Raw genomic sequence first — 12,549 nt, 5'->3', positions numbered from 1 at the left:
TTCCCTCAAGTATCATTATTCTTTGTCCCTTATGTTTTTCCAGACCTTCCCTATCACCTGAAGGCTGAGCCAGATTCCTTGGTTGTAGGAAATTTGCAGCCAGCCTCCTTCTCCAGCTCTTGTCTGGAAGAATCCTCAGCAAAGGCTCCTAAAGCAAAGCTGTGGGAGTGCCCCCCCCACCCCGAGTGATGTTAGGTCCAAGGTGTCTCAGGGTGCCCAGGTATCCCTGGCAGCAGTTAACAATAGCCAAGATATCTGACTTCACCTCAACACTTTCAGGATTGTGTTGACAGACCCAGAATTTTGAGAATTTCCATCCAGAAATGTAATATATCTCCCCCTTTATTCAAATGCCCGCTCAAAAAAGCTTCTCATTTTCTTCACCAAATTCTATTCATTTCTCAATAACTATATTCCTAAGAATGCTCTGTTTGGGGTGACTTGGGGCAACAATCTATTGATTTATAGACACCTGCTGGCCACTAGAGGTTCCAAGATGGCCACCCTTCATTTACTGAAAACAAACCACATTTCTCCCGTGAAGAAGCACCATCTTCCTGCAGGTTGGTTTAAGACCAGGTGTTTGCTTGTAATTTCCCATTTGTACAGATCTTCCCCAAGGGTATGTAGAAAGGGCCCTACCCACTGCAGTGGAAGCCAGAGCATGGTTCCTCACACTTCAGTAATGTCAAGAACAGATGTGACCACCTAGTCACCATCCTTGACCCAGGCTGCCTTAGTTACTACGCATAGGAGGCGATGTAGGCAGATGTCAGGAAATGCCTTATTGCAGCTGAGCTCCATGAGCCACACTTCTTAGGTTGGCTAATGCCCTCCCTCTGCAGACCAGCACACCTTTCTTTTTTGTTTTTTTTTTTTTTTTTTTTTTTTAATTTTTTTTTTCAATGTTTATTTATTTTTGGGACAGAGAGAGACAGAGCATGAACGGGGGAGGGGCAGAGAGAGAGGGAGACACAGAATCGGAAACAGGCTCCAGGCTCTGAGCCATCAGCCCAGAGCCTGACGCGGGGCTCGAACTCACGGACAGCGAGATCGTGACCTGGCTGAAGTCGGACGCTTAACCGACTGCGCCACCCAGGTGCCCCTCTTTTTTGTTTTTAATAATTTATTGTCACATTAGCTAACATACAGTGCATACAGTGTAGTCTTGGTTCAGGAGTAGATTCCCGTAATTCACCACTTACATACAACAGCCAGTGCTCATCCCAACAAATACCCTTCTCAATACCCATCTCCCATTTTCCCACCCCCAACTCCTCACCTCCATCAACCCTCAGTTTGTTCTCTGTATTTATTTTAGTTTTTTTAATGTTTATTTATTTTTGACAGAGAGAGAGAGAGAGAGACAGAGCATGAGCAGGGGGGAGGGGGCAGAGAGAGGGGGAGACACAGAATCCGAAGTGGGCTCCAGGCTCTGAGCTGTCAGCACAGAGCCCAACGTGGGGCTCAAACTCACAGACCACAAGATCATGACCTGTGATGCCTCCTTCTCTGTTTGTAACTTATTTTTCTTTCCTTTCCCCTATGGTCTTCTGTTAAATTTCTAAAATTCCATATATTTGTAAAAACATATGATATCCGTCTTTTTCTGACTGGCTTATTTCACTTAGCATAATACCCTCCAGTTCCATCCAAGTTGTTGTGAATGGCATGATTTCATTCTTTTTCTTTGCTGAATAGTATTCCTGTGTGTGTGTGTGTGCGTGTGTGTGTATCACATCTTCTTTATCCATTCATCAGTTGATAGACATTTGGGCTCTTTCCAAAATTTGGCTATCGTTGATAGTGATGTTATAAACATTGGGGAACATGTGCCCCTATGCATCAGCACTCCTTTGGATAAATTCCTAGTAGTGCTATTGTTGGGTCATAGGGTAATTCTGTTTTTAATTTTTTGAGGAACCTCCACACTGTTTTCCAGAGTGGCTGCACCAGGTTGCATTCCTACCAACGGCGCAAGAGGGTTCCCCTTTCTCCACATCCTTGGCAACAACTGTTTTTTTCCATGTTCCCAAATACAGAACCTAACCTCATGCCTAAAGGAACCAGAAACAGACCAGCAAAGAAAGCCCAAAGCCAGCAAAAGAAGAGAAATAATAAAGATTACAGCAGAAATAAACAATATAGACTCAAAAAAGGAATAGAACAGATCAATGAATCTAAGAGCTGGTTTTCTGAAAGAATAAACAAAATTGATAAACCCCTAGACAGACTCCTCAAAAAGAAAAGTGAGAGGACTCATATAGATAAAATCACTGATGAAAGAGGAGAGATGACAACCAACATCACCAAAATACAAGCAATTATTAGAAAATACTATAAAAAATTATATGCCAACAAACTGGACATCCTTGAAGAAATGGACAAATTCCTAGACACCCACACACTACCAAAACTCAAATGGGAAGAAATAGAAAATTTGAACAGACCCATAACCAGTGAAGAAATTGAATTGGTTATCAAAAATCTCCCAACAAATAAGAGTCCTGGGCCAGATGGCTTCCTAGGGGAATTCTACCAGACATTTAAAGCAGAGTTAATACCTATTCTTCTTAAGCTGTTTAAAAAAATAGAAATGGAAGGAAAGCTTCCGGACTCATTCTATGAAGCCAGCATTACCTTGATTCCCAAACCAGACAAAGACCCCACTTAAAAGGAGAATTACAGGCCAATATCCCTGATGAACATGATGCAAAAATTCTCAACAAGATACTAGTAAACTGAATTCAACAGTATATTAAAAGAATTATTCACCATGATCAAATGGCATTAATTCCTGGACTTCAGGACTGGTTCAACATTAACAAGTCAATCAACATGATACATCACATTAACAGAAGAAAGGATAAGAACCGTATGATCCTATCAATAGATGCAGAAAAGCATTTAACAAAATACAGCATCCTTTCTTAATTAAAAACCCTCAAGAAAGTCAGAATAGAAGGAACATACCTTAACATCATAAAAGCTCTATATGAAAAGCCTACAGCTAATACATTCTCAATGGGGAAAAACTGAGAGCTTTCCCCCTGAGATCAGGAACATGACAGGGATGTCTACTCTCACTACTGTTGTTTAGCATAGTTGTTTAGCATAGTTGTTTAGCATAGTGTTGGAAGTCCTAGCCTCAGCAATCAGACAACAAAGTGAAATAAAAGGCATCCAAATTGAAAAAGTCAAACTTTCACTTTTTGCAGATGACATGATACTCTACATGGAAAACCTGATAGACTCCACCAAAAAACTGCGAGAACTGATCCATGAATTCAGCAAAGTCGTGGGATATAAAATCAATGTACAGAAATTGGTTACATTCCTATACACCAATAATGAAGCAACAGAAAGAGATATCAAGGAATCCATCCCACTTACAATCCACCAAGAACCATAAAATACCGAGGAATAAACCTAACCAAAGAGGTAAAAGTTATGTATGCTGAAAACTATGGAAAGCTTATGAAAGAAATTGAAGAGATACAAAGAAATGGAAAACATTCCATGCTCATGGATTGGAAGAACAAATACTGTTAAAATGCCGATACTACTCAAAGCAATCTACACATTCAATGCAATCCCAATCAAAATAGCACCAGCATTCTTCTCAGAGCTAGAACAAACAATCCTAAAACTTGTATGAAACCACAAAAGACCCTGAATAGCCAAAGTAAAGTTGAAAAAGAAAACCAAAGTTGGAGGCATCACAATCCTGGATTTCAAGCTGTATTACAAAGCTGTAATCATCAAGACAGTATGGTATGGGCACAAAAACACACAGACCAATGGAATAGAACAGAGAACCCAGAAATGGACCCACAAATGTATGGCCAACTAATCTTTGAAAAAGCAGTCTCTTTAGCAAATGGTGCTGGGAGAACTGGACAGCAACATGCAGAAGAATGAAACTGGACCGTTTTCTTACACCGTACACAAAAATAAATTCAAAATGGATGAACAACCTAAATCCATTTCAAAGCAGATGAAAGACAGGAAACCACCTAGAGGAGAAAACAGTCAACGACCTCTTTTACGTCAGCCGCAGCAACTTCTTACTTGACATGTCTCTGAGGGCAAGGGAAATAAAAGCAAAAATGAATGGGACCTCATCAAGATAAAAAGTTTCCACATAGCAAGCAATCAGCAAACAATCAGCAAAACTAAAAGGTGACCTACGGAATGGGAGAAGATATTTGCAAATGACATATCGGATAAAGGGTTAGTATCCAAAATCTATAAAGAACTTACCAAACTCAACACCCGTAAAACAAATAATCCAGTGAAGAAATGGGCAGAGGACATGAATAGACACTTTTCCAAAGAAGACATCCAGATGGCTAACAGACACATGAAAAGATGCTCAACATCGCTCATCATCAGGGAAATACAAATCAAAACCACACTGAGATACCACCTCACACCAGTCAGAGTAGCTAAAATTAACAAACCAGCACACCTTTCTGATTTACATTGCCTCTCCTGGGCCTTCAGGATGCATGGGCTCTCTGGATTTGAAGCCAGTTTTACTTGGGTCTATAAGGCCTGATTTATAGATGATGCATGTGTTTGTGCTTTTTGTTAAATTGAGTTTTTCATTGCCAACACATTTGGGCTTAAACTTCTGGCTTTTCATATTACTGATCCTGACAATCCACCTTTAAGATCTGATTTCACGGGAAATGCCATCCAGGAATGTACAGAACATCTGTTGTGTGCAAGAGGAAGTTGCCATTTGGTAGACCTAGGAACAAGAGGTGGGCAGGAAGAGGCCGGGTTTCTAAGGCTGGGGGAGGCTCGCTCAGCAGCCCTCCAGTACTTGCCCACCCCATCCTTGCTTGGTTCCTTTGTCTTTTGAAGAATGCAAAACAGCCAACTCCTCCTAAATGGTGTCATTCATAATTCTGCAGAAATCTTCCCTTACAATTCACAAAAATGACATAGTTTTTGCAGTATTTTAATTTTTAAAAGTACCAGACATCAGGGTAGAAACTGGAAAGAGTATTGCATATGGATTTCAAAGAGCTATGCTCCACTCAGACCTTATTAAGACTGCATACATGACCTTGAGCAAGTCATGTGACCTCCCCATGCTTCATCCCATCCGAAAATGGGAACAGTAATACCCACCTTCTAAGATTGTGGTGAGGCACAAATGACTTTCCCCAAGAGTTGTATAAACACTAGCTATTATAATTTTACTCTAAGAATATTAGTAGATGTCCCATAAATATCTTATTTCAAGACAATTATTTAGCGCTTATATGCAAACAGAATATGAGAGATTCTGGTAACACAAAAACGATAGTAATACTAGTTCCTATTTATTGAACACATACTACATGCCAGACACTTTGTTAAAGTCTTCACAGAAAGTATCTGTAATCCTCAGGCAGGTAATAGCATTCATCCATTTTTACTGAAGGTAAAAACCATGTTTAGCAAGTTTTGGTAACTTTGCCAAGGTCACAAGGCTCCTAAGTGGCAGAGCTAGAGTTCAAACACAAAATGTCAACTTTTGAGCCTTATTTCAAGAAGCTTCAAAACTATCATGAAAAGCAAAACCTATTCGCAAATAAGACATGTTCATAAATAAATAAATAAATAAATAAATAAATAAATAAATAAAATTCACAAATTTAAAAGAAACAAAGAAATAGAAGATATATCATGGGTAATACCATTGATTACCCCCAACATGTGCTTTGTTTCCTGGCTCTGGGTCTTTGTGGTCACACCTCCCTTTGGGGCACATTTTTTCTCCTCCACATTTTTTGTGCCATGAAGGATACTTCATGGCACAAAATAACATGCTACTTTGTCCATGAAGTTTTCCCAAATTCTCAGTTCTCCCTCTCTCCCTCTGGCTCTTTGTTTATAAGTGGAGGAGGGAAAGGATGTCCTAGACAGCGGGAGATATGGGCAAAAAGGCCCACATCCTAGGAGACAAAGCACATATCCAGGTAGTATATTTGTACAGCTAGAACATAGGAAAAGTAAAGGTACACATGGCCCAAAGTAGGGACTGATCATTGCCTCCTAGTATCCATTTGCAACTCTTCCTTTTGTTAAGAAAAACCCAATTTTATCCCAGCACATGGCTACCCAGCTAGAGGGTACAACCGCCAGCTTCTCTTGCAGCTAGGTACAGTCATGTGACTAGGTCTGAGCCAACAGTGCATGAACTGACATGACATGCTAAAACCCTGAGCTAACGTCCTAAAGACCAAGCCCCCTACCTGAGACCTCTCTTGTTCCTCTTCTTCCCGGATGCAAATGGCAACAAGTAGAGCCTTGGACCCAGATATGGAATCCATAAGTGAAGGATGGAAAAACTGCCCACCACCTGGACACTCACGTCTAGACACATGACAAAGGAATAAACTTTTATCTTATTTATGTCATGGTATTCTGGCTTCTTGTGCGACCTCCAGAATCACAAATGTGTGCTGTCCACACCAGATTTGATACAAGACCCACCTTTATAGGGTCCTGACTCCATGATATATATTTGGAAAATAGTTCACAGGCAATAGGAAGCCTTTTTTTTTTTTTTTTTAACTTGAAACATCTGTATCCACACAGTGACCTGGTGCCATGGTTTATCTTTCTTAAAGAGCATTAATGTATTAATGGTAAGCCTTTCTATCAACCACATTTCAAATTATGTTAGCTAGAGCTTGAGGTCAGGACAACATATTTGTCTAGATCTCACAGTAGAGGGCTGTACTGGCTTTATTGAAAGAGTTTTGCTTTCAAGAGTGCAGAAAGGGAAGAGGAAATACATAGAGACATGAGGAATGCATGTGTCGGAGACAATTCTGCCAAAGAACTGTTTGCCCATAGTCTTCAGTCAAATTGCTAGTCCCAGTTATTCTGGAATAGGGTGACTCTCAGGAGGGCACAGTCTAAACCAGTGGTACCCAACTAACATCCACCATCTTATATCTTTTATGCAAAACACAGTAAGCAATTAGATTGAGACCTAGAGTAAGATCTCATCTATGTGTTTCTTTAAAGAGATGGGTATTTCAGATAAATCAATTTTTTCAGTGTCTGACGCTTAATTTCTTAACTGTTTTATCATTGGCCAACAGCAATTAAATCCATGCTATGGTTCCCAAGATGATCATGAACAAAACTTTAATTGGTGGTACTAAATTGGTGGCAGTAATTATCAGAAGGTGAGTGCCTGAGTAATCCAGAACATGCTTGCTTATTCCTTTTTAGATTGTCATTATAAGAGAAATACAAAATGTAAGCATTTTCTAGAGAATCTGGGGCCAATCTATACCTCTCCTGTGTGAGAAATTCAGGTATAAGTAGCCAACATTTCGAGGCATGTGGTCTATTAACTAACCATTGGTCTTTCATAAATCTTACCTTATAAATGTATGTTCAAGATATTATTCAGCATGTGTTGTACATTAAATATTTCTACCACACAGACTTATTCCTCATGGGCCTGTGGTGAGGGAGGAAAACTTTAAGTGAAAAGCAAAAATGTGTAATTCTCAAATTACACCTACAAGGAATCAGCAAAAAGTCAGGATACTATTACTTGAAAGTAAAACAGTGAACTGATTTACAGGACACTTGCATTCCTGGAAAACTCAATGTATTTTATTACCATGTAAAAAAGTATTTGTATTTCTATGTAAAATGGAGTTCACATCTAGGTTCAAGCAATGGCCAGTGAGTTTTTTACACTAATGTGCCATGGGACATTCAAAAGTTGTGCGGGATGTGTAACAGTGTTTGTGATGGGCAGGAAGGTGCTATGCATGGCAAGGTGACCGCTTAACCGACTGCACCACCCAGGTGCCCCCGACTTGATCTATTGGTCAATTTATACAAAGAAAAACTCATTTTACAGAAGGCAAAAGGGGAGGAGTCTATTCTGGGTTATGCAGACTGGTAGTGCCTCTTAATCATCAAAGCTCTCTGTTTTCTTATCATTTTGCTCAGATTTTTCATTTATATCCTCCACTCTATATTCAGCAGTATCTGTTTTCCTTCATGTTCCATCCAATATAGCCTTAATTTTAATCATTGGTTTTTCTGCTTTTTTAAAAATTTCTGGGTTCTGTGCTTTTTGGAGACGAGAGATGTTTGACAGCTTTCTCTATATCCTTTACTATAATTGGTCTATATAGATATTCTATCTTCTCTTGAATCTTATTTGGTAATTTATATTTTACATATTTACATTTGAGCAACCTTTGTTATTGCAATACGTCTCCCTGATCTTTTATATCTCTGCTTTGGGCTCTTGATTTGATTATTTTTGAAATTAATTCCAAAGGATTTTGTCATAGGTTTTTAAACAAACTTTATTTTTTTTAGAGAAGTGTTAAGACCGTAGCAAAATCAAGTGGAGAGTACAGAGAGTTCCCACATGGCCCCCACCCCCCAATATGCATAGCCTCCCCCACTATCAACATCCCACACTAGAAGTGGTATGTTTGTTACAATTGATGAACCTACATTCACACATCATTACCACCCAAAGACCATAGTTTACATTAGAGTTTACTCTTGGCATTGTACATTCTATGGGTTTTAACAAAGGAATGATGACGTGTCCACCATTATAATATATAGAATAGTTTCATTGCCCTAAAAATCCCCTGTGCTCCACCAACTCATCCCTTCCACTCCATAGCCCCTGACAACAACTGATCTTTTTATTGTCTCCATTGTTTTGCCTTTTCCAGAAAGTCATATAGTTGGAATCATATTTCAGATCGGTTTCTTTTACCTAGTAATAATGTGCATTTAAGGTTCCTTGGTCTTTTCATGACTTGACAGTTCTTTCTTTACAATCACTGGGTAATATTCCATTGTGTGAATGTGCCATCGTTTATTTATCCATTCACCTACTGATGGCCATCTTGGTTGCTTCCAAGGTTTGGCAATCACGGATAAAGCTGCTGTAAACTTCTGTGTCCAGGTTTTGGTGTGGACATAAGTGTTCAATTCATTTGGGTAAATACCAAAGAGTAGGATTGCTAGATTGTATGGTGAGAGTATGTTTAGCGTTCTAAGAAACCAGCAAATTGTCTTCTAAAGTGGCTGTACCATTTTGTATTCCCACCAGCAACGAATAAGAGTTCCTGTTGCTCCACATCCTCTCCAACATTTGGTGTTGTCAGATTTTGGCCATTCCAAAGCGCAGTCATCATTTTTACCAGCGAGACTGCAACACTTTTTCTGGAGTGTGTACTTTGATATTTGTTTTTACTTTTCCTTTCCTTTTTTTTTTTCTTGTAACATCTTTGTATATTCCAAGATTCTGTGATGGTTCCTTTTTTGTTACTTTTTATAGAAACAGGTGATATTTTTCTGAATCAGCTTTTTGCTCTCTTACTCATGTTACTTCCCTGCCCTTAATCAACCACTTAGGCTGAAAATAGCAACATGGAAGGAAAGGGAAAAAATGAGCCCTCCCCTGTTCCTCTTCCTCTTATGCCCTCCTTACTCATCAGAAAGCCAAAGGTAGAGAGCATGAGGACAATGTGCACATATCAAGAATGGGCACCTGGGTGGCTCAGTCGGTTAGGCCTAGGATTTCAGCTCAGTTCATGATCTCAAGGTTTGTGAGTTCGAGCCCCACATCAGCCTCTGTGCTCACAACCTGAAGCCTGCTTCAGATTCTGTGTTTCCCTCTCTCTACCCCTCCCCTGGCTCACACTATCTCTCTCTCTCTCTCTCAAAACATTTCAAAAAATTTTTTTAAAAAGTTAAGTGCAAACAGCTGAGTTAGTTGTGTGCAGTGCTTCTGCTGTTCTGCTTAAAACAAAATAATACATGTGCATGCGCAAGCTACAAAACATGAATGGCATGATTTTGCCTATAATTTCAATGCTCTTATAGTTTATAATTTATAACTGCCATTACACAATATAAAGATGAATGGTAAAATTCACGCTAATAATATAAGTTTTAATTGGTCTTTACTTAGAGTAACATTAAATAGTAAATGAAAAACATCATGACTATTCGAGAGAACAAAGGAGAAAGGAAATGCTTTATATTTTTAAGACCTTGAAGAGTCCTTTTCCCCTGATTTTCGAACAAGGACCTTGCATTTTCATTTTGCTTTGGGCCCAAGAAATTATGTAGCCAGCCCTACCCAGGAGGTTCGAGCTGAAAAGACCTTAGAGATTATCCAGCTCACTCTCTTCATCAGACAAGGAAAATGAGGCCCAGAGAGGAAATTAAAAGGGAAGGGTGAGATTGGAGGAATTTTCTCCACCCCCAGACTTTGAGGAGTGAACTGGGGCTTCACTGAAACCTGCTCAATCCCCAGGGACCCACACCTCTCTGGTCTGTCCCTGTCTAGGTTTTCTGGCACCCAACGCCTCCCACCATGATCCTGGCATTCCCAGAGCCAGACTTGTCTCCAGGGCTCGAAGACAGTGGAGTCAAACGCCCTCATTCTGTGTGTCTGCTGCCTATTCCGGCCACATTCCCAACGTCCTGGATTCCCCCCTAGGCGTCACGAGCATACATTCAACAGCCAGACAAGACCCTCTACCACCATGTCCTGCCAGCCCTGGGCACTTGGGGACTTCCAGACGACATGTTTTCTATTCTTGGGAACACCTGGCTTCTAGTAAGTCCACAAAACCTTTTAAGTTTGGAAAATAAACTGTCAGAGATGGAGTTTAGGGGAGCACAGGGGGTCCTGATGCAGTGTCCTGAACCTTCCAGCCTTTGACCAATTTCTTCCCTCCTAAGAAGACATCACAGAGGGGAGAAGAGAGCGCTAGAACAGAACCGGGAAAGATGGCATGTCTTTTCCTACAGCCCTGGTGGTGTCCTTGCTGTGAGGCTTGGAAATGTTGACTTCGAAAGACTTGACAAAAGCAACTGACTGAATAACTCATAGAACAAGAGCCTTTTATCAGATGTCCTGTCCTCGGGTAGCCCAGACAGCACCCCCGCTGTTCACGAGCGTGCGCACGCACACACACACGCCTTATTTTTACTTCTTCAAGGAATAAGAAAATAGACACTTTTTCTCAAACTACAGTGAGATAATTTTACACTCCCCTATACCCTAGAGCCCAAGGCATTCCCAAACACAGTCGAGCCACGTCTGAAAGGACGCCATGTACCGTTTCATTCCTTTCGGTGCAAACATGAGCTTGAACTCCACCCTGCATTCCCTCCACCTACATCAAAACCCTAGAAGGATATTTTCTTCCAGCGATAGATTTCCTGGGACTTCTTCAGGTTGCCTGAAAAGTGTTTCTTTCTAATCAAAACATCTGGGCACCGGCCACCGCCAGCTGTGGAGCGCTGGAGCAGATTGGGACCCTGGGCCTGGCACCTGCAGCCGGGAGCCAACACTCCCTCTCCCCGCTCTCAGGCCCTCCGTGCCTTCTCAGGGAATGTTCTTCCCTCCCGCCATCAGCTGCAGGTTTCACAATGAAAGACCACAGCCTCTGCTTCAGTGCTGTGGGGTAGTTTCAGGGTCTACCTCCTCCCATCCGCCTTTCCCGGATCCCACCACCCCTTCAGACACCCACCACCCCTTCACGACCCGCCCTTCCCACAGACCCTTTGTTTCCATCAGATTCCATCGACTCCTGGGCGCTAAACTGCAGACTCCCATCACTTCCTGAGCTTTCTCCCCGGGACTCGGAGGTCAGTCCTCCTGCCTGGTTCTCCCACTGCCCTGCAGGAACCAGTTCCACGCAGCTGGGCCACTACACCTACCTCTCTGCTCTGAGGAATGTTCTGGAGGATCTGAGCAAAGCCTGTATTGTAGCACGTTATCTTCCTCTAGTGTTTGCTTCGCCCACTGCCTGGAACTCAGGAATAATGACTTACTTTTCTCTGCCTCCCCCAACGTCCAAATGATTCGTGCGGGACTGGCACATAGGGCCTGGCGTCAGGGGGCGCTCCCCACCCCACTGCCAGCTCAGCGCTCTCTGTCAACATACCTGCGCAAAGACCCAAGAATACGTGTGCTGGTAAATTTGATTTCAGTTCGATGCCTGTCTTCCAGCGTGTTCCCAGCGCCCCTCCTCCATCACTGCCAAGGCCACAGCGACGTTGTCACACCCTGGAGATCGAAAAAGCCACGTGGGCCGCTCTGCCCAGCCGCAGGGCTCCAGGGGCTGTTGGGGCACTTTGAACCAATGCCAGGATGACTTGTAATTGAAAGCCTGCGGAGAGAGTCACGAAGGAGTTCATTATTCTCCGCCCCCGCGTGCTTCTCCGGACCCTGGGCCTGGGCCCCAGCCCACCTCCCACCAGCCTCCGAGCACCTGCCACCGGGACCCCCGGGCTCAGGGATCTACACCGCACCGCCCGACCCTCCTGACCACCCCTCCTGACCACCCCGGGGGGTGGAGCACGGTAGAGCAGAAAGGCCAGCTGAGGCGCAACCAGTCTGGACCGGTTCCCTCCTGGCTTATCTGGGGGGGCGGTAAAGAGGCTGCAGGGTCGGGGAAGGGCTGGGGCCGCTGGGAGAGTCCAGGGGGGAGCCTGGGCTGGGGGGGGAGGGGTCCTGCTTCCCTCCCT

The 12,549-nt window shown here is 42.5% G+C and overlaps 1 long non-coding RNA gene across 2 annotated transcripts in view; it reads right to left on the bottom strand.

Annotated features, from left to right (window-relative positions):
• The window catches only part of LOC128311275 (uncharacterized), a 45,317-nt gene that overhangs the window by 29,550 nt on the left and 3,218 nt on the right, over window positions 1–12,549 (bottom strand). For both annotated transcript variants that reach the window (XR_008289580.1, XR_008289581.1), the window contains exon 2: window positions 11,967–12,191. This is a non-coding gene — a long non-coding RNA (uncharacterized LOC128311275). The remainder of the gene's footprint in view (window positions 1–11,966; window positions 12,192–12,549) is intronic.

The sequence above is a fragment of the Acinonyx jubatus genome, chromosome A3, assembly GCF_027475565.1.
Source record: "Acinonyx jubatus isolate Ajub_Pintada_27869175 chromosome A3, VMU_Ajub_asm_v1.0, whole genome shotgun sequence".
NCBI lineage: Eukaryota > Metazoa > Chordata > Mammalia > Carnivora > Felidae > Acinonyx > Acinonyx jubatus.
The sequence above is the reverse complement of the archived record's forward strand: the minus strand, read 5'-3'. Positions and strand labels throughout refer to the sequence as shown.